The 22,036-nt window shown below is 40.0% G+C and overlaps 1 protein-coding gene across 6 annotated transcripts in view; it reads right to left on the bottom strand.

Moving 5' to 3' along the window:
- The window catches only part of AGAP1 (ArfGAP with GTPase domain, ankyrin repeat and PH domain 1), a 561,813-nt gene that overhangs the window by 79,522 nt on the left and 460,255 nt on the right, over positions 1-22,036 (bottom strand). The window lies entirely within an intron of this gene.

Below are 22,036 nucleotides of genomic sequence, written 5' to 3'. Positions count from 1 at the left end.
ATTTTGGTTTTGTTTTCTTTATAGGAATCCCAGGTATTTTGCTTTAATGAACCTATTTTTCCCTGTTCATTCATTTTTTATTAGTTTGGTACTATAGTAAATATGTGTGCTATCATTACTATTACTACGACATTAATTCTAAAAAGACCCAATAATGTATTGCCTATCAGGGTGCCTGTGCACAAATTTTATATCTGCAGTGCTCCCCAGTGGAACTTAAAATTGTAATCTTCTGAGTCTTGTTAAGAAAAACATTAAAACTTATTATTTGTATTTGGTAAGTATAATAAAACACACTTCAATTCTTAGGAATGTCTTTATGTCTATAGTTTTGACTCTGAAGTCTTCCTTTATCATTGTACTAAGAAACTACAGACTTGTTAATGTCACCTCTGGTCTCCATCTGACAGAGTTCTTTGTTGATTAGATAAATAGTCCTCAGATAGCTGATTAAAAAATGATGTAGCCGTTAGGTTGTGTGTCCAAGCCTTGTCAGCCATGTTGGATGTTAAAGCGTGCATGAATTACATCCCTGGAGTGTGCTGAACAGTGCTGATTAAATGAGGCACGCCACAGCCCTCAGCATCAATTATCAGAAATAATAGGATCTTTTCACCTACACTGGAAGAAGGGGGTTGGGGATGGAGTCAGTGTGCCACTCATTTCTGAGAATATCTCATCACCACAAGCACAAAATAAATAACCCTGTCCATTCACATAAGGATGTTTATTTTTTTGTGAAACAAGTTAAAGCATAAGAAACTATAAGATGCTAACCTTCGCAGGTTAAAACACAAGTTAAACTGGTACGTGCCAGTAAGTAAACTAGACTTGTATAAATGCCAGTCTTACAGAAAGGCAAGCTTATCTGTCAGAGAAGCAGAGTCAGATGCAGGCTCTGGGGCAATCTGCATAAAGCTACCACCACAATGGGGACTGGATTCTACTTTTTTGCCCTCCTCCTGCACTTTTTAGTGTGCTCTGCATCCCATGATCTTTCATCAGGAGCCATTTCACTGTAAAGCTGCAGATTGGAGATTTCTCTTTTGTGTTGGCCATCTGAACATTCATTTGCTCAACAAGACTGTGCCAATGTTCTGTTCTTTCATAATAGGAGCAGAATTATTTCATAAGATGCAACCCAGAAGATTCTTACATTATGTGAACTCACTACTTCAACTGTGAAGGGGCTTGACACAATGCTCTTTTCCTAGAGGACACCATACAGGGAAGTAGTAATGTTCAAACATCCATTAAAAGGCCTTTGAAAGGATTAAAAAAAACCTAAACCAAGAAAATACAATGCAGGACATATATTTAGAGAATAAAATAACCTGGCTGAATTGAGTTTCTGACCTGGAGTAACGTGATGCCTGTAAATTTGATAAAAAGACAGACAACTTTATAAAAATATTTAAAAAAGCAGTCTAAATATCTGACACACATTTAAATCTTCTCTGCCTTACCTAGTAAACTGAGCGGTATGAATTGCAGATTTTAACATATTGGATTTAAATGGCAAAACTACTTTAAACTCCTGAAAGACATTTGAAGGCTCTGAAAGGTCTCCATTTAGTGAGTTAATGTGGTCTCTAATAGGGAGACAAACGTAAGATAAAAAACAAAAGCAAAGAACAAAAGGTATTTTATAAAATAAGGAATTCAAGCTTGGTTATTGGGTCAGATTTTTCAAAGGGGCTGAAACACCCCAACAGCTCCTATTTAGGCATCTACTCAGAACCAGAGAAGTTGAGAGGTGGTGAGCTCTTCTGAAAATCTGACAATGATTCTTTCAGATTGGGAGGGGAAATTGTTAAAAAAAAATACTGAATTGTGAATTTGTAAAGCAGCTAACCCTAAACTTGATATTATAATTTAATATCTGATGATGGACTGGAGACTGACAGTCAATGATCCATTTTAAAACTGTGAAACAATGAAAAGTAATGCTATTCGGAAAGTATTGCTATTTTACTTAAATTTAGTCTGCAGCTTCTCCTTTATATAATCCAAATGAAGAAAAGAGAAGAGCTGGATGTGAAAGATTCATAGTGACCACTGAGTATCTAAAGTATCATATTTACTCTTTTAGGAATATGACTACTGTCAATTAATATTAATAAGGAGCAGTTCATAAAATGGTTAATTTTTCTTTCCTGAATAAGGTTTTTCCCAGTGAATATTCTACAGAATGTAAAGGACTAGGAAGACTATCCAGCATGCTACATATACATTACAAACATCCAACATTCATAGAAAAAATACTTGTTAATTGGAAACATTTTCTTTTTTCTCAGTTTTTCATTTCCTGCAGAAGAAAATTATAGGTCTTTTATACACCAAAAATCTTTTTCAACCACCTAGAAAAATTGTCTTTTAATAAAAGCTTTAAATTGTACTATCATATTTCAAAGGCAACGAACAGTTAAAGCAGCTAATCAAAGGCATAATTATTTAATGACTAGTACTCATGCTATCTAACAGGGCCATAATTGCTTGGCTGTGATCACTAGACCACCAGCTTCAATACTGGAAAACAAGTAGTTTGCTTGTAGCATTTGATCAACCAATTTCTAAGGTTAGTTTCTTCAATCAGGTTGACTTTATGAAGGTAGTTGAGTTATTATGGCATCAGATAATCAGTTATACTACCTCAATGTTCCTAATTATATTTGAATTAGAAATAATTTCTAGGGGAAAAGGGTGTCAAACAACATAATACCAATGTTTCCCTGGACACAATAGACTGGCAGCCACCGCCACCACTACCTTTTAGTAGTAGTTAATGACACAGAGCAGTTTTCTATAAATCCTAGCCTACCTTATTCTAGTGATTATAATGTAAAAGAACAAACTGGTAATTACAAAGGATTTTTCCCCTTAACTGCACTTTAATACTTATTGTCGATACTCCATTTATTCTGAGTTAGTGGAACAACACATAAGCTGATCTTCTAAATATGGCTGATTTATACTAGTGACTTCTACAAATGGAAATGCTGGAACCTAATGTCCGATATCTCAGTTGACATTATTAAAGCTATCCAAAACTACTTATTTACATGAGCTTTTAAATTTGTTGGCTTTGCAGTGATATATTTACTTAGAGATACCCTATTATAGAGAAACTGCTTGAATCATAATGTTTCAGTGTGGGGTGCTAAATTCATAATATGAATTGTTACCCTTATTGACTCAATTTTTATTTCATGGTTGAGTATTCGAAAGATTCCTGTGTTTTTAACTACCCAACAATTTGATTCCAAGATGAGTCTTACTTTTGTATTTAACATAGATTGAACTTCCAAAAAAACCAGGACAAAAGGCACTGGGCATCACCAACAAAACTGGATCATTTTTGTTAAGCTACCATTTCAACCAGATAACTTGCCTCATGCTGCTTGTTTCAGTCTTACAATGTTATAATTTAATGAATCAACAATAATAGTGTATTGCTATGGCAGCCAAAACTTCTGTTCATGTTGCTACAACACGGTGAGTAATCCATTTCATCTGTGAAAACAAATCACTTTCATATTTAGATTACAAATTAAGTGACTTGCAGGGTTGCAGTTTCTACTTTGCAATGCTGCCAATGCATAGTGTAACATGGTTATATTGCAAGCAAACAGAATTATTTCTAAAAAGTAAAAAAAAATCATGAGACACACAAGAAAAGGGAGGGTGGGGAGGGGGGAAAGCATCTGTGGCATAATGTCAAAATGGACTTAAAGGAAACTATTAGCATAATACCAAGCATACAGGGGACATGGTTTTCTCAGTAAGCCTACCTTACTACTTCTGTTTAGACACAGTATTAACTCACTGCAAAGAGAAAATTCTCACTTGCTTACTCCACAGAGAACCACTACTTTTATGGCATGATGGATTTATTCTTGTTTCGGACCATCAGTTTCATCTATGGATAGGGAGCCTGCAATCTTGCCTGTTATAGGCTGATAAACAAGGAACATTTAAATCCATTAACCAAAGATGCATTGTTCTATACTTTCTCCTCCTCTGAACAAAAAGCAGCCACATTTTGTTGATAGTGCAAGCAATTACTGTCAAGAAAACAGTTACAAAACAAGAGAAAGAGCTATTTCCACTCAAAGAAGTTTTAGTCTCAATTCTTGCTTTAAAAGTTATTCTCAGTGCAGGAATCCTGAAATATCTGAAGTACTCTGCCACTTGCTTTTCATGCAATTTCTTTTCTAATTTATATTGGATGTCACAGTGGAAATATAGTAAACTAAAAATAAAATCTGCTACAATAAAGAAATGTAATGCAAAGAATTAAAATCAGAGGGAGCTGGGAAATTTAGAGATGATCCTCAAGCAAATACATTTTTCCATACAGGGAAAAAACCATGCAGTATTAAAAAAGTAAAAAATATTTATGGACAGCAAAGTGAATTAAAGGAAGTACTCTCCTAACAGATCTATAAATCTCTCCTTCAAATCTCTCTTGAAGCCAAACTTTTACTATGACGCCTAAAAAAAATAAGACAATGCTTAAAAATTGTGGCTGGAGAGAAATTCAAGCAGGCAGTTAAGTAAATCAATATCTCTGTAATTACAAAAAGCTAAAGAAAATTAAAATAACAAATACACTGAGTATAGTTTGTCTACTAGTCCCTTAAACATTCTTCACTGAGAAAAATGTGAAATTTGAGGTAAGAGGTGAAAATAAGAGGTAGAAATCCTAAATGACATGTAATGTTAGAGTTATTTTTAATACATGTAAATAAAGAAATCTGTCACAAAATATTTCAAATAATGTCAAAGGCCTCATTTACCTTTACTTTATGGTATTAATGGGTTAACATGGATCTACCATAGGGAAACAGGGCAAATAACTTACCTGAAATTATGATAGTGACCAAGTCCCTTTCCTGGGGATAAAGACTATGAAAAACAAAAGTAAAGTCTCATACTCCCAAATTAGTCTATGGTGATGGTTAAGACCATGTTAAAGTCATGTGTAAACTGCCCTGGCTCTTACAGAGATTTATAATAGAAGACATACCTAATTATAGTCATGCTGTTGCAAACTTCTATAGATCATCATCCTTCAATGTTTCTGATGCACAAAGTCTAGTTACCAGCTCATCATATAGGACTGAAGACAAAATTAAGAAACTAAGGCATGGTATTGAAGTTGAACTTTATGTAAACCTATCAGAAAAGGTAATAAAAACCCAACTGCTATGATAACTCTGAAAATAAACGTTTTGTTAACTTGTAAAAGCCAGTTTAAAAATGGCTAACGTTTCTCCTACACAGTCTTAATGAGAAGAGTTCATATGCTACAGCTGTTGCAGCACTGGCTGAAATGTCTACAATGATAGAGAGGAAAAGCTTTCCTAGGGTGATATCTTTTATTGCACAAACTACATAATTGGCATAGAGTTAGACAAGCTTTCAAATGTTCTTCACCAGGTTACTCTACTATTACTATGACTACTATAGATTAGCTTTATTACAAGTACTGTAGAAGATGCATATAAATGTTTATGTTCTCTGAAGGATGTACATTTCCCTGCTCAGGACACAGGCCAAATGCCAATGGATGGGATTTAGGATAAATGTTCACAGGAGCATGCTACTTGATACAGCTTTACCAGGCCTATTTGACTTCTGAGCGGTCAGATGCCATAGGCCCTCTGACCACATGCCATACAGGCAGCATGCCATTTGGGTCATATGTCATGTGGGCTAAACCATGATGCATGGGCTCCCCCCCCAACCTGTGTTGCACTGTACCACCCCCCCATGCCAGCACTATGCAGGGTCCCCAAGTTCCCCCAACCCCTCCCCCCCATCCGTGAGTTCCCTCTGCCCCGTGGGCTGTACTACACTGCTCCACCCTCTAGGGGCAGGGATAGGAAGCGGAAACTGGCAGAGAAAGTGCCAGCCCAGAGACTCTGGCAGCCTCAGCATGAGAGAGATTGGCGGGGTGGGGGCAGGGAGCAGTGCATAGGCCACAGTATCAGGAGATATAGGTTAGCCCCACCTGGGGGTTACATACAGCCTGTGGGCAGCTAATTGGACAACCCTTAAAGACAGGTTTCTTCACAGCTCTGATCCATTATGGAAAATCTTACATCCCTAGGGACCCAACAACATGTGAAAAACAACTTAAACTGTGGTCCTGGCTTCATTTCTTAACCATAACATAGATATTGCAGGCAGAATCTAAATGCAACAGAGAAAAACAGAAGAAGGGGAAAATGTATGGAACATGAGAGAGATCAGATGATAAACAATTCTCAACACAGAAACACAGAAATGACAATACCTTGACAGAACATTTTACATAGAATTTATAATATAATACTTTATAAACACATAGACTTTTCCCCACAAACCTTAATGATGAGTTTGATTCTAGGGTGATGGATGAGAGGCATGGATACTTGTTCCCAAACCTCCCCTTATTCCTGGATTTGGCTTCTCCCTTTGCTGCTTTGCTAAGTGAGAAGAGACACATTTCCCTCCTGTTCACTGGTTCCACATCACAATGCAGAGAACCATTCTGGACCAAGTAGCACAGAATCCATGCTGAGTGATTCTCCATAAATGTCAGTAGGGGGCATGCAGTTCATCATGGATAAAAGGAGGAATGATGTGAGTTAGAGGTTCTTGCTCTATGCAGAAGTCTACTAATTGGCCTCTAGTACCCACCTTCTCTTCTGTCACATCATCCTGTATTACCTCTATATGTAAGAGATATTTAACATAATTTACCTTTTAGGACTGGCTGGTGTCCCAACAGTGAAGATGGTGACCACATGGTTCAAAAGAGTAATAGGTGAGGTGCCATACATCGTTACGTACAGTACAAATCTTGACCAGGTCTTGACTACCTATCAAAAGTCATTATCACCTGATGGAAACTAGCGACCTATATGAAATGAGACTATCACAGTCTCTTAATGGGTAAATGACTCATGATACATAGTTCCATGGGAGGGGAGTTAACTGATCTTCAAGTGCTCCTTTAACATGGAAACAAATGTCCAACAACTACAAAGTTACACTTTAAATTGCTCTCACTATTAAAATAAATTAGTTCTCCTCTCCCCCAAGCTATTTCACAACTTTATAAGAAAGCATCCTACATGTGTATTTATTTAACTTAGAATTCCTCAACTTTACTTGAAGTCCTAATGTTGTCAGGACTATTCATGTGACACACCTAAAATACTATTATTAAATCTTTAGGTGGATGTGGTATAAAAGTATCCTGTATACTCTACAATCCAAGTTACACTTTGAACATATGAGAAACACATTAGGATTGAATTGTCACACTACTCAGTTGTTTTTCATTAATATCATCTTACGACTTTTACAACTTGGCTTATCTAAAACACAGATGGAACTAAAGAAAAAGACCACAAGAAATCAGTGATTAGGTCTGTGAATAAAGTTTTACAAAAGCCCTGGAGGTTAATTTTACATATATATACTTTTAACATATTTTGTCAGAGTATCTGCATGAGACAGGCTGCTTGTAACTAAATTCAAAGTAACTGTGTGACAAAGCACAACTAGAAGCTAGTGTCAAACCTTTCCTTACTAGCCAAAGATCTGAGCTGTTAACTACTAAATGGCTACATGACAATGGCTGTTACTAATCACTTATTGAATAATGAAACTGACACAACTGATAAAAGGTTTCAATCTTGGAAAAAAATGATTTATAGTATTTCACTCTACTGGCACTGTTATTTGTATGACAAATGGCTGGACAGACACCAGTTAATCTCCACACACCTCCAACTCTGATGTGGCAGCTTCTGCTTGAGCATCCAAATAATCAAGAACAGCTAACAGTATAGCTATGATGTTGCGAGGGGCTGAATGCTGGTATTTTATCAAGGCTGATCCCCAAATCAATTTACGCAATGGATTTTTTTTGGTAGGGGAGGGACAGCATGTGGAAAAAAAAAGAGAAGGGGTATCATGGAAACTATAAACTGCAGCTTGCAGCAAGGTATCTAGGCCACGCACCTGCAACACAGAAATGAAATCATCAATACAACCAAGGCATTAATGATTTCAGAAAGCTCAGTATAGTTTATAGATTTCCTTGATGGCAAAATCTGAACTGCAGCATCATACAGACCTGTCAAGGTTGTTTGTTACATTGTAGCGTAATAGAATCCCTGCTGTGTGCAGCAAATCCTATTTTCCCTCAGATGGGAGAGGGATGTGGCTTCTTTTGAGATGTTACGAGATAGTTTTTTTTGTTTTTTGAGAAATGAATGAAACTTTATATTTATAAGCAGCATACCAATAGCACCTCTATCTGATTGGTACTATCAGCTCCATTCTACTTTTTGCAGAAGTCAAATGTATTTTATAATGGCAGTTCTTCATAAAGACTACATGCAAACAGAACAGAGTGATTTTTTCAGGGTACTGTTTCTCTCATTATTTCACAACTTAGTATTCAGCAGTTTTAAGTTTGCATGTGAAATCAAACAGAAAATTTCCCATTCTAATAAGGACAATGCGATTAAAAAAAATCTGAAGCAAGAAAATAAAAGTATTTCATTTTTTGCCAAGTGAGCAGAAGTCATGTGCCAAAGGTTTTTATACTCTTATAAAAGAGTAGCCTTGCTAATTCATACTTCACTAAATCTCACACCTTATAAACCATATAAAAATATAATTTATATGCAGATTCCTTTGGTAATGTCTCATTCTTTATTTTATCCCCCAATCCCAACATCACACAAATTAAGGCCCTGATCCAACAAAACACTTAAAAATATGTGCTTACCTTTAAGTAAGTAGTCCCATTGACCTGAAGGGAATTACTCATATATGCAAAATTGAGCAAATTCAGAACTGATTAGCTAGATTAAGGCCTAAATGAACAAAATGTATTTTGTAATGCATCATTCTAGTATTTGCTCCCCGAGGTCCTGAATCATCAAAGTGCTTAAGCATAGAAGCAAAGTTTTTAAGGTCTGGGGAGACCATCATAATCGTCTTGCAACTGTTTGCATAATGCAGGCCATACGGTAAAGTGCTTTCTGCTGTCAGAAAGTCTTCCTCATGTACATACTGGTAGACACTGACTGAGGCCTAGTCTACACTATATGGTTTTGCCATTAGGACTGAGGGTGTCTCCATACTCCAAGCTGCTCTGTAATGGCAGAATCTCTTTCTTCTGCTGGTAGAGAAACACCACCTCTAAGTGAATGAAGGCTTTTGCAGCCACCCAGCTACTGTGCCTTCTATGCCATGTCAGAATAGCTGATAAAAAGGAGCCACAGATCTCACTGAAGCCAATCATGAAAGGGGGTGAGCTGCACGTGCTCTTTAACCTAGAGGTAGCCTCTGTCTGTAGCCAGAACTTCTGCACACAAAAGGCCCAAGTCACCTCCATCTTCCCTATATAGAACTAAACTGTTTTAAAATGTTTTACTGTAAGCAACGTTTCCAAAGCCTGAATATTTTTTGTAGTGAATTTCTTAACCTTTTAGTTTTCCTGCATCACTTGAGGCCCCAGAAGTGGCTATAGCATTCCAGGAACGGTCTTACTTAGGCTACATACAGAGGTAATACTATATTTCTCTCTTACAAATGTGACTTTTTGGTGTATGGACTTACATTTGACTATTAAAAAGCATATCAAGATAATACCTTGTTATTTCTATCACCATAGCTCCTAAGAGCCCAACTCAGACCAGGATGTGATTTGGCTGTACTAACACAAAACAAGAAGATGGTGATGAGAAGAGATAAAAGAATGATAACGACAGAATGGAGGAGATCAAAGAAGCATTGAGATCATGTTGGTCAGCAAGCTAGACAGTGATCTAAGCATATCATGCTTTTCACAGGCATCTTGGCAAAGGAGAGTTTTAAGGATAATGCAGTAGTTTTGCAATAGTTTGTGACTGTTTACAAAGAATTCTGCCCATAAAGAACACTGGGGGAAAAGCTTGAAAATTTAACAAGTGGACAATAAAGGCAAGTAAAATGGCCTAATCTAAGGCAGAAGTCAACATCTCACTACAGAATGAGAGATGATAGGGTGGGGATAGGCCATAAAAGGCCTTGAAAGTGAAGTGGTAGGTTTGATATGATGGAAATCAAACAAGGGGAGGGATAAAAGAAAGGGGTGACAGGGTCAAAGTGACAGGCACAAAAAATGATCTTTGCAGCAGCATCATGGATGGATATGAGTAGGGCAAGGCTGAATTTGTCAAGGCCAGAAAGAAAGATATTGCTGTAACTGAGATGTAAGATTATGACAGCTCAGAAGAGCATTTTTTTTTCTGTGCTGTGTGGATAAACACAGGGAAGGCCATATTTTGAAGATGTTATACAGAGAAACGATAATAACGTCTGAATGTTGAATACCTTTGGGCAATGGCTGACAACCTTTTCAGGCTGAGGGCTGCAATGACCCAACTCGGGTCAGAGGCGGGATTAGAGCTAGAACTGGAGAAGCAGCAAGGGAGAAGCTGCCTGATGCCGATGCCCCACATCCGTGGGACTGATCAGTACGTTATTGACTCATGCTTAGAGAAAGGCGTAAGTCAAAAATGAAGCCCAAGTTGTATGGAGGTGGATAGTATTCCTATGTTAAGATTGGGCTAATGGTTAGAAATCAATGAGATGTTGGAGACAGGCTGTTGTACTAGGTTTAGATAGAAGGAGACAGGTTGGGTAAAGTAGATCTATGAGTCCATGGCACAGAAAGTATAGTTGAATTCAGGGGTGTTTGGATGTGATTACACAGTGATATGATGGAGAGAAAGAAAAGGGATTCAAATATGAAGACCTCAGGAATATCTACAAAAAGCTGCAGGTTAAATTAGGAGGATATGCTGCAAAGCACACTGAAGGAACATTTATAGAGATAAAAGAACCAGGAAAGAAGAGTTCCATAGAAGGTGTGTGTGTGTGTGTGTGTGTGCGCGTGCACACACACATTACAAGTGAAAGAGAATGAGGATGGAGACTTGGTTCTAAATTCTGGCTATGAAGAAGAATGGTTTTAGTGAGGCAGAATTTGGATTGGAAAAAATCTAAAATGGAACTGGAGGAAAAGACAGACTCCTACAAACAACTATAAACTGCACATCCAAGGAACTTTGAAACAAAAGGGAGAAGAGCAATGGGAACACAAATGGAAAAGCATGTAGGGTTAAGGGTATCTTTTTTATTATTACTATAATTTTTAGAGTGGGGAAAGACTAATGAAGAGCCATTCAACTTCTGAGTGATTACCCCTGGATGAGCCACCTGTAGCCCCATCCTGCTCCCCTCTGGGGCCCTGCAGCTGCACATTGTGGTCCTGGACCCCGAGCCCCAAGCACTGCCCGGCTGGGCAGCAGCCCCAGATCTGCCTAGCTCCCTCCCTACAGAGGCCTCAATCCCCCTCTTCCCACAATCCACTTAACTGCTGGAACTGCTCTGGAGGCTGCCTGGGTACATGTGGCGTCCCCCATCTCACTGCCCTCCTGCCAGCCTGCCAGCTCATTACAAAATCTGTGGGTTTCTCTTGTAAAACAAGAAATCCTTGTTTGCCTCTGGTAAAAAGGTAAAATCTGTGGTTTACTCCATTTTTCCAAGGGAAACAGAAAACCCGGATCCCTGGTGAAAAGATGGCTCAAATGTGGATATGGGAGTAGAGTTAGCAAGGATGGCAGCTATTTGGTGTGAGCTTGGGGCTGGCAGGTCACACCTTACTATGGGAAAAGGAACAAAAGAGTCAAGTCAGAGGAGAATGAAACAAGAGATAATCAATCACATCAATAGAAGAAGGAAAAAAGCAGGGAGGGGAGAAATATAGCACCTCCCCCTGGGGGTTAACCTGCTGCTCTCAGGCTCCTTCCCTACCCTTTGCCCCGCTGCATCTCCTGCCAGGGTCTCCAGGTTTCCCCTCTCTACTCTCTAGTTTCCACTTTGCCAATTTCTGTGACATTATAGCCATGAATTGCTTTCAGATCATTGATAAAGATACTGAATAACATAAGGATGAGAACAGATATCTACAGGAATGCATCAGGAACATCCCTATTGGATGACAGCTAGCTAACCACTTATGATTATTTATTGTAAGTTATTGCTTAACAAGTTTTAAAACCCTTTCATATGGACTACACTGGTTTTATATAGTGCTGTTTTAATTTTTTATTATAACATGTAAGACTACAATTTAAAAACCTAAGTATACTATGCCAGCATGGATGTCTCATAAAAATAAGCTTTTTGATAAGACCTATCTTCCACAAAACCATGTTGATTCACATTTATTTTCCCCAATATCTTTTCATTCTTTACACGCCAGTCTTTTCATGATTTTGGCAGGGTTCACTACAAGCTAACTAGTTTCCAAGGCATCCTATCTACCTTTCTGAAAAACTGGCACAACTTTGGCTTTATTCCAGTCCCCTGAACTTTCCCAGAGCTGCAAAATTTGTGAAAAATTCCCCATTAATGCTCAGAAAGCTGATCTTGCAGAGTAAAAAAAAAAAGTTTAACTTAATTAGTTGGTGCTTAACATCTTTCCTAATCACATACTGAATAGGCACAAATTTCACCAAATGTAAGATATGACTATATCAGTCTGCTTCTTTCTAAATGCAGAAAAATATGTTTTACTTTTTTTTGTCTTTTCTGCATCACAATTGAGAATTTTACTGGTTTTTGTCTAGTATCAGACCTGTACCACTACTAGGATTTTGTTTCTTCCTGACAGAACTGAAGAATTCCTTCTTATTGTCCTTTAGTGTAACAGACAGGTTTAGCTGATATTGTTAGCTTCCTTTGTCAACTGTTTGCAGTTTCTAACTACTAAAGGGCATGTATTGGGAGTCCAGCAAGAGGATATTGTGACACAATGGAAGCACAAAAATGACAGGAATCCAATGTGACTGCACAAGGAGCTTCCAGAATGTCTCAAAACTAGAAGGAAACTATTGAGGCAATGGAAAAATGTTAGGTCATCAAGGAAGCATACCAGGAAATAGTAAAAACTCACACAAGGAAGACAGTCAGGCCATATGAAGACAAGTGTGGCTATGCGGTATGACACATACCACACATTCAGTTGTTTTCTGCACTGCAGGTGAGCGGGGGGGTGAGGCTTGACCCCTGAATGGTGCATGTAGGGGCAGCGTGCGCTGTTCAAAACCAAAGCCTGGCTGGCTGGAGCTGCACTGCGGCAGGACTCTAGGTAAGGCCCAGTGCTGGCCCCAGTCTTACCTGCCCCAGCAGGGTTAACTTGCCATGTGCATGAGGGTGTGTGGCACAGGTGTATCCCAGGGACAACTAGTGGCACCACAAGGTGTGTTGCTGCTAGTTGTCCCCAGGGAACCAAATGTCCATGTACATGTGGACGCAGCCTCAGACTTTAAAGATGTTAGTCCATGGAAAAGGGGAGGCAAGGAAGAACAGACTTGCCACTGGGATGAGCTGACATATGGGCTAGGGACAGACATTACACATAAACAGGTTTAAGTGATCAAAAACTGGAATAAACCTGTAATAGAACAGACATTCAGTGCACATAAACCACTCTGAAAATGGCTGAAACCAGTTTGATATAAACCTGGTTGAATGCAGTATCCAACTTAACTGATTTGGCTCAAACTGGTTTATGCAATGTCTGTCTGGTTTAAATTAAATTAGACTCCCCCAGAATCCCGGCATGCTCTTTGGCTGGGTGGGGCTCTCTGCTCCACAGCAGAGCTGGCCCCTCCCCTCTGCTCCCTGGCTGCAGGTGCAGCAGAGACGTTTAGGCACAGCAGCATCTTCCTGGCTTCTTCCTGATCTCCCCCTCCCCTCACCACTCCCTGCTAAGCAGGGATCCCCCGCCCCCTCTGCCTTACACAGACACTTCAGCATTAGCTAGCAGACCAAGCTGGTGGCTACAGTCCATGCTGTGGCAGACAGCAGTGTCGGCTTAGGGCTTTCCGGAGCTAATCAGCAGCTCTGCAGGTACTGTCCCTCTGTTTCTTCTTTGTTTAAGAAGAGCTTGAACTAATGAGAGAGGCCGTTTGTTTTCTGATGGAGTGATAAATGCTAATAACAGACCTTATAAATGATCTGTTATGAAGGAGGGGAGGGAACCCCTCCCTAATCTTGCTATAGCTCAGCCCTTTGGAAGGGAAAGGAGGGCTGCTCTAGTGTCCCCCCCACCCCCCCCAGCTTCTTGCCTGATCAACTGCATGCATGTACCTGCATGTCTGGGATGTCTTTACACTTGCAAACTGATTTAGCCTAGCCAGGTTAGACTGCAAAGACTGAATCAATACATACTCAGGCTTTTTAAGGTCTGTCCCTAGCCACAGGGCCCTGGTATACATTCAAATTAAAGCTGGTTAGAGTTGTTACACATTTTCAAGCACTAACTTTAAAGCTGGTTGGCTCTTTTTATAGGTAGACAGTGATTGTAATCATGTGATAATTACTTTTCACCCATGGCTGGTTTTGTCAGGCTGTGGTCTTGAATCCAGGGCCTTGGTCTGCCCAGGACAGGTGCTCCTCCCAGTCTGCCAGTTCCTAAACAAGATGCTGGGCCAGTCACAAGCGGACAGAACCCTCTAGCTGGACCTAGCCACACCACTCCTGCCACCAGAGTGTCCAGGTTAGGTCAGCTGGCCTGGCACTCTTCCTGACCTGAAAGAGGAAGGTGAACCCTGTACTCAAAGCTGCTATACTCGGCTTATGCTGCTTTTGGTTTCCTGACAGACTTTCTAGATACCTGACTCAGTATTCCGATGGACCTTTGTTTGGCCTGACCCTTTGGATACCTGATCTGAACCTGGTTTGATTTCCTGGACGCCTGACCCTGACCCTCTGGATCTAGGACCTGGCTCCTCAGACAGATCTCCTGGCCTCTGGCTTCTCTTCATTCTGACTTGGTACGCTGCCCCCAGACTATAGCTGCTTTTCTGGACCCTGAGTTGACCCACAGACCTTGCTGCCCCTGGACCAGCATGAGAGGTCTAAATTTATAGTACAATTAACCAGTTAATTGTGTAATATATGTAACACATAGCAGGGGCCACAGATTTACACAGGTAGAGCACACTGCAAGCAGGACAGTCTGGTTTTCACTACCAGAGATGGGAATAAGCTAGGTCCATCTGATCTAAGGAAAGAAAAGTCATTTTTTCAACCCATTTCCTGTGTCACTTTTGGTGAATAAATACCTTTTGCTATACTGTGTTTTGAAGAAGCTGTTTATGTACTACTGCAAACTCACTGGGTCATATATTCCCCAAAGAGAAGTAAATACTTGGTCAGCTGCTAAGGTAACAGTTGGTAAGTAGCAGAGTTGTAGCCCAGTGATTCATTTTTAGTGTGACTGAAATGTGTGGTTCCTATCCCTTATATAAGGAGGCATAGCTGAGCAAGACAAAAAGGGGTTTAAGCCACAAGCCACCTGACAAAGATCTGAAACATAGTTTCATAGTTGTTAGGGTCAGAAGGGACCTGAGCAGACCATCAAGTCCGACCCCCTGCCATGGGCAGGAAAGAATGTTGGGGTCAAATGACCCCGGCTAGGTGATTATCTAGCCTCCTTTTGAAGACCTTGGACCTGCTCATGATGCATCTGTGGATGCAAGACAAGGTACGGTTAGCCTTGCTGACCGCATCTTCATATTAGCAGCCCATGTTCATCTTGGAATCAACAGCGACTCCAAGATCCTTTTCTGCCTCTGTGCTGATGAGAAGGGAGTTTCCCAGCCTGTAGGTATGCTGCTGGTTCTTTCTCCCTAGGTGCAGTACCCTGCACTTGTCAGTATTGAATTCCATCCTGTTCTCATCCGCCCACCCCTGTAACCTGTCTAGATCTAGTTGTAGACTGTCCCTCCCTTCTAGCATGCCCACCGCACCCCACATCTCAGTGTTATCCACAAATGTGAACAAGGTGCTTTTCACCCCCCCCATCCAAGTTACTGATGAAGATGTTAAATTGTGCGGGCCTGAGGACCGAGCCCTGGGGGACCCCACTACCCACATCCTACCAGGTCGAAAAAGACCCATCCACCACCACTAAGTGCGACCCTCCAGCCAATTTGCTGACTGTGTAAGCATTGACACCACAGTCGCCTAATTTTTTAATGAGAATGGGGTGAGAGACAGTGTTGAAGGCCTTCCTAAAGTCCAGAGGCTACATCCACCGTGACACCTGTGTCTAAGGATTTTGTGAGCTGGTTGTAGAAGGCCACCAGGTTGGTCTGACAGGACCTGCCCCACTAGTTTAATATACAAGTACTCTTCACTTGATGTCATCCTGGTTAACATTGTTTCGTTATTATGTCACTGATTTATTAGAGAGCATACTTGTTTAAAGTTGCACAGTGTCTGGTTATAACATTGTTTGGCCGTCGCCTGCTAGTAGGTAACTACTGTGATGTAAGTGGATTCGCATAACATCGCTTCGCTTAAAGTCACATTTTTCAAGAACATAAATACGACATTAAGCGAGGAGTAGCTGTATGGCACTGCTGTTTTTTCAATCAATTCCATTCCTACTCACACGTTGGAAAATTGTCTGGTCTTTTCACCCACATTACCACTAGTAAGACTTACAACACAGCATTTGATAGTACTTGTAACTGTAGTTGGACAAACCTAAGGTAAAAAATGAAAAGTACCATGTAGGAGTTAGGTATTAGAATATTTATATTTTGGATGACCAGCTGTCCTTGGGGATTACAAAAGTGTGCATACCCATGAGCATACAAATAGGTATACTCTTTCTCCAATGAACTCCATTCTTGTGAAAAATGTGGGGCCTCTGAAATGTGAAGTACCATACAAGAAGTTCCTTACAGAGTTAGCATCTTCCTAAATGAGGATGCTGATAGGCACAGCCAGGATACAGAAAATTTTCACATAATCAATATGTTGATTTAGGAGACAACCAGAAAAACTGGATTTTATAAAGGCTGCAGCTTCACTTTTTTGGAAGCTGTCATATATATATTTTTTTCTGGCTCTGGAGGGCAGTTTACATCAATCTTTTCCCTAGTTTTCAAAGGTACCGTAAGTTAAACTTTGGGCCTAACAACCTTGACAGGATCCCTTTAAAATTTTTGAGATGAGCCACTGAGTAGTATTATGACAAATTATGGGACCCAATGATATGTAACAAGAACATCTTCTCAAGCCAAAGCCTGTTGAGGAAATAAAAACTTTAAAGAAATATTTCTGGAACAAAGATTTTTTTTTCTCATTAGTGAAAAGAACTGTAGACAGTGAAATCTGCTAATTAACTACAGAGTAGGGTATTCATGTGCAGTGATTGCATTCACTTAAAGACAGTGGGCAACTCAAAAAAATGATGCACATGAGCAATTCATATGCACTTTGCCCTATTCTTAACAAGCTATGGACAATTCATGAAAACTTTTAAAATGCATTCATTTTAGAAACAAAGTTGTTTCATGCCTATTTTTTTGTATTTCCCCTCTATCTTCATTACCAAAATAATCTGAAAACTGTTTCTGCAGTCCTTTGTTTGCAGAAAGGAACAATCCTCCATTTGACACACCACAAAAGAAAACTGAAGAAACTATTTTGTGCAGGTTCAGAACTAAAAAGCAGCAGCAGCCAAGATCCTGGGAATTACTGTTTTCATGAAATAAATTCAGAAATAAATACCAAAAATATATGGTACAACATGTAAGCAGAATAAAGTATTTTCTAATTGTCTTCAGTTGCTTGACAAGGAATTCACTCTTAATATTCATAATGCCTAATCCATTAAAAAAGACAATGCCAGTATACTATTAAGCATCATTAAGGCTAGCGTACAATTACCATAGTACGTATGGAAAATCCCTATTTTATCCCTCCCATCACCATTAATAAAATGTATACATACATTGGAGAAATCCCATAAGCCTAAACCACCATCTTTAATCTGAAATTCTGAAGTTGTGGGTGTTTTCCAGTTAGGAAAGGCAGATTCTAAATCTTGACTGCTCCTAAGAATTTCAGATCTGGATCAATCATTCAAACTAAACTTCTAGGAGGCAACGAAAGTTATTTTAGTTGGATGGCTACTGAAATTCATCACCATCCTTTCCCTGCTTCATGACAGCATGTGAGCAGTGGTTCTCAATAAGAGATCTATCACAGATCCCTTTGAGGTTAAGATGGGAGTTAAGCAAGGCTGTGCCATCACTCCAACACTCTTTTTAATATTCCTTACTGCAACGCTACATCTCACCACCAACAAGCTTCCAGTCAGAGCAGAGCTAACTACCAAATGGATGGCAAGCTGTTTAATCTCAGCTGACTCCAACGTCAGTCATCAAGCTCCAGTATGCTGATGATGCTATAGTGAGTTCTCTCTCAGAAGCAGACCTTCAGGCAAATCACTGACTTGTGTGCCACCATCAGCATACAAGAAAATGGGACTGATGCTTAACATTCAGAAGACTAACGTCCTCCATCAGCAAGCTTTTAATGAATGTACTCCAGCTCCAGTAACTCACATTCACAGTGAGACTCTGAAGAACGCTGAGTATTTCCCGTATCTCAGAAGCCATCTCTCACAGAAGTCTGACATGGACAAAGAAATCCAGTGTCTCAAATGTGCAAGTGCAGCCTTCAGACACCTGAGAAAATGGATGTTTAAGATTACAACATCAGGTCTGAAACCAAGCTCATGTTTTATTAAGTAATGATCCCCACCTTACTGTATGAAGCTGAGATATGGACAACGTATAGAAGACAGCTCAAGTCACTGGAGAAGTACTATCAATGCTGCCTGCAGAAGATCCTCTGAATCCAGTGGATAGACAGATGAACCAACATTAGCACCCTCTCGCAAGCAAACACCAGAAGCATTGAGGCAATGATCATCCAATGTCAACTTGGCTGGCTTGGCCATGTCATCTGATATCTAACTCCAGACTCCCAAAGCAAGTTTTATTCTCCCAGCTCAGTCAAGGTATATGCTCAAGAAGAGGGCAGAGAAAGTAATTTAAGGATGCCCTCAAGGCCAACTTGAAAAAATGCAACACTGACATCAGCTCATGGGAGACTATTGCCCAGGACCACCCCAAATGGAGGAAGAGTCTGCTGCTAGGATCTCAGTACTCTGAAATCTCATGACAACAACAGGAGATGGAAAAATGGGAGCAGCAGAAACAGTGTTGCAAGTCAAACGAAGAAACCAGAGCCACCCACCCCACATGGAAACATGTGCCTGAGCTGCAACAGAATCTGTTGATCCCAGATAAGTCCCATCAACCATCTTCGGACACACAGAGAAGAAAATCATGGAAGATCATCATCTTTGACTGCAAGGGATTGCTGCTGCTGAGTTAGATGGCTATTTGTGATTCAAACTTTGCCTTGTTTCTAATAAGACTGTAGTCTATAGGTGTCCTATAGAATTACCTGCTTTCTGAAACAGCAAAAATTAACTGGATCATCTATAAGTGACTGCTAAAATCTGTTTCCCTACCAAACATGTATACATTTTATAACACATTTTAGATTTAAAGACCCATCTCCCTTTCTTAAGAAAACATTATTTCCGTCTTTCTAAATGCAGGTGCCATGTTAATTTTCCAGACACCACTAAATCAACCTATTTCCTGGTTTCTACCTTATCTTTGCATCTCAAAATGGTTGATATCAGAGAATTCAAATATTCCCATAACATCAGTAATCTAATGGCTAGTATGAATTTAACTTGGCAGGGTGAGGTAGAGACAATAATGAATAAGATTCCACATTGCATGCTCCTTCAATTTCATGGAAGAGAAAGAAAAATCAAGTCAAGTCAACTACTCACCTCAGTATATCTACTGAACTCTTCTCTACTAATTATTTTGGACCATCACATCAGACATGCCTGGATAAGTTTTAGAGCTTAGAGTAATTCAGCATATATAAATGTGCTATAATAATTACAGCAAAGTTTACTTTAAGACAGTTACAACAAATATGCCCTACCTAAGCACTAATTTAGTCGACTTTATCCATTTGCCTAGAATAGGGATGGGCAACCTTTAGCAAACATAAGCCACAAGCTGCACCCTGGCTGGCACTGCATGCCACCACTGCCCTCCAGTTACGCTAGCAAAAGTGAGCAGAGGCTGCTATGAGAAAGAACAGCCCTTCATGTTATGTGTAGCAGGGAGCTGGAGCCAATGGAAATGATAGGCACGTCATTAGAAAAATATGGGTCAGAGATCTGGGGTATAGGTATGCCCTTAGTAAAATGCAGACTGGATAAGACCACTGCAGGCCAGATCTGAATTTGGCCAGGGCTGTCCCCTGACCTGAAAAATAGTACTTATCTTAATGCAAACTAGTGGAAAACTTGAAGGTACTTTAAAACTGTAGTTTTTAAAGACAATTGTAGAAAGTAAGTGGTTAACACATATTTAATTATCTGGAACATTTTATTTTTGCTAAACTTATAAAAGAACATCTTAATTAGCCAGCATGCTTAAAATTGGATTTCTACTCCAAACTGAGCACTAGGAAGCCAGGTGAAGAGTCCCATTTGATTCTGTACTACAATCATAGAAAATTAGGGTTGGAAGGGACCTCAGGAGGTCTAGTTCAATCCCCTGCTCAAAGCAGGACCACTCCCAACTAGATCATTGCAGTCAGGGCTTTCTTAAGCTGGGCCTTAAAAACCTCCAAGGATGGAGATTCCACCACCTCTCTGGGTAGCGCTTTCCAGTGCTTCATCACCCTCCTAGTAAGAAAGTTTTTCCTAATGTCCAGCTGAAACTTCCCTTTCTGCAACTCGAAACCATTGCTCCTTTTTCTGTCATCTGTCACCACTGAGAACAGTTTAGCTCAGGGATAGGCAATTATTTCAGCTGGTAGGCTGCTTATGGAGGCTTAGTGAGCTTTTGAGGGCTGCACGGGTAACCCTGTCCCTTGACAGTTGTCCCCCACTCCCCTCCGGCTGCCATCTTGAGGCCAGAAGTCCTGCCTCAAACCCTAACCTTTGCCACCAGAAGTCCCTCACCTTGCCCACCACAAATACTCCTTTTAGAAGTGGAGCGTTGCCATCTTAGAAAAAAAACCCAAATCATCCACTAAAAGTCAAACACCTACAATAACATACTTTAATTTTATTACAAAAAATATTTTTGCCATGATTTGCGTTTGTGTACTGTATATAGAGGTGATTTGCATAATAACTCAAAAACAAAGTTTAGTCGTGTGTATCGTGTGGGGCTGGTATGGGGGGCCATGGGAGGATGTGTAGGTGTATGGTGGTGTTTGGAGGGGTGTGGAGGCTGTGCATGTATGGTGGGATGTAGGGTGCATATTAGGCCTGTGCGGAGCAGCTAGAATTCACTTTGGATTTGGCCAATTTGGGGGACAGTGATTTGATTTGATGAATCGAATCATTGTCCTGAATAGATTCTGCCAAATCTGATTCATTGGCTGAATCTCTGAATCAAACAGGCCCCATCCCCTGCCCACTCTCCCAGCCCTGTCAATGGCTGCCCCGTCCGGCCCCAACCTCCCAGATCTTTCAAAAAAAGCCCGGCACTCATTGGCTGCTGACAGGCAGGTAGGCGATCCCCGATGCTCCCCACTGCCCTGCACTGCATAGAGGACTCTGTTACGAGCCCCCATCTCCTGCCCGCTCTCCCAGCTCCCCAGGGCTGCCCCGCAATAGAAGTAAGAACATGTGCATTTCATACATAAATTTGCAACTGCATGTTAAGTTTTACATTCCATGCAATGAAATGATAGTGTTATGTTCTGATGTTTGCGATTCTAATCAGATGTCTTTTCAATTCTGTATCAGTCTAATCTTCAGAAATCTTTCCTTAAATATCCTCAAACAAATCATCATAACAGCAATAATTTAAAAGTGCACGTGTAATTATTTTAATTGTTATCAATATCTTCTTTAATGTCAGCATCACCCATAATATATTATATTCTTAGAAACCTCAAATATACACATCTATACTAAATAAAAATAGCTATTTTAGCCTTGACTACACAGTCATAATGCAACCAACTACAAGGGCAGTTCTGAGAATTCTAT

The sequence above is a fragment of the Crocodylus siamensis genome, chromosome 4 (assembly GCF_052110815.1).
Source record: "Crocodylus siamensis isolate JL-2025a chromosome 4, ASM5211081v1, whole genome shotgun sequence".
Classification (NCBI taxonomy): Eukaryota; Metazoa; Chordata; order Crocodylia; family Crocodylidae; genus Crocodylus; species Crocodylus siamensis.
The sequence above is the reverse complement of the archived record's forward strand: the minus strand, read 5'-3'. Positions and strand labels throughout refer to the sequence as shown.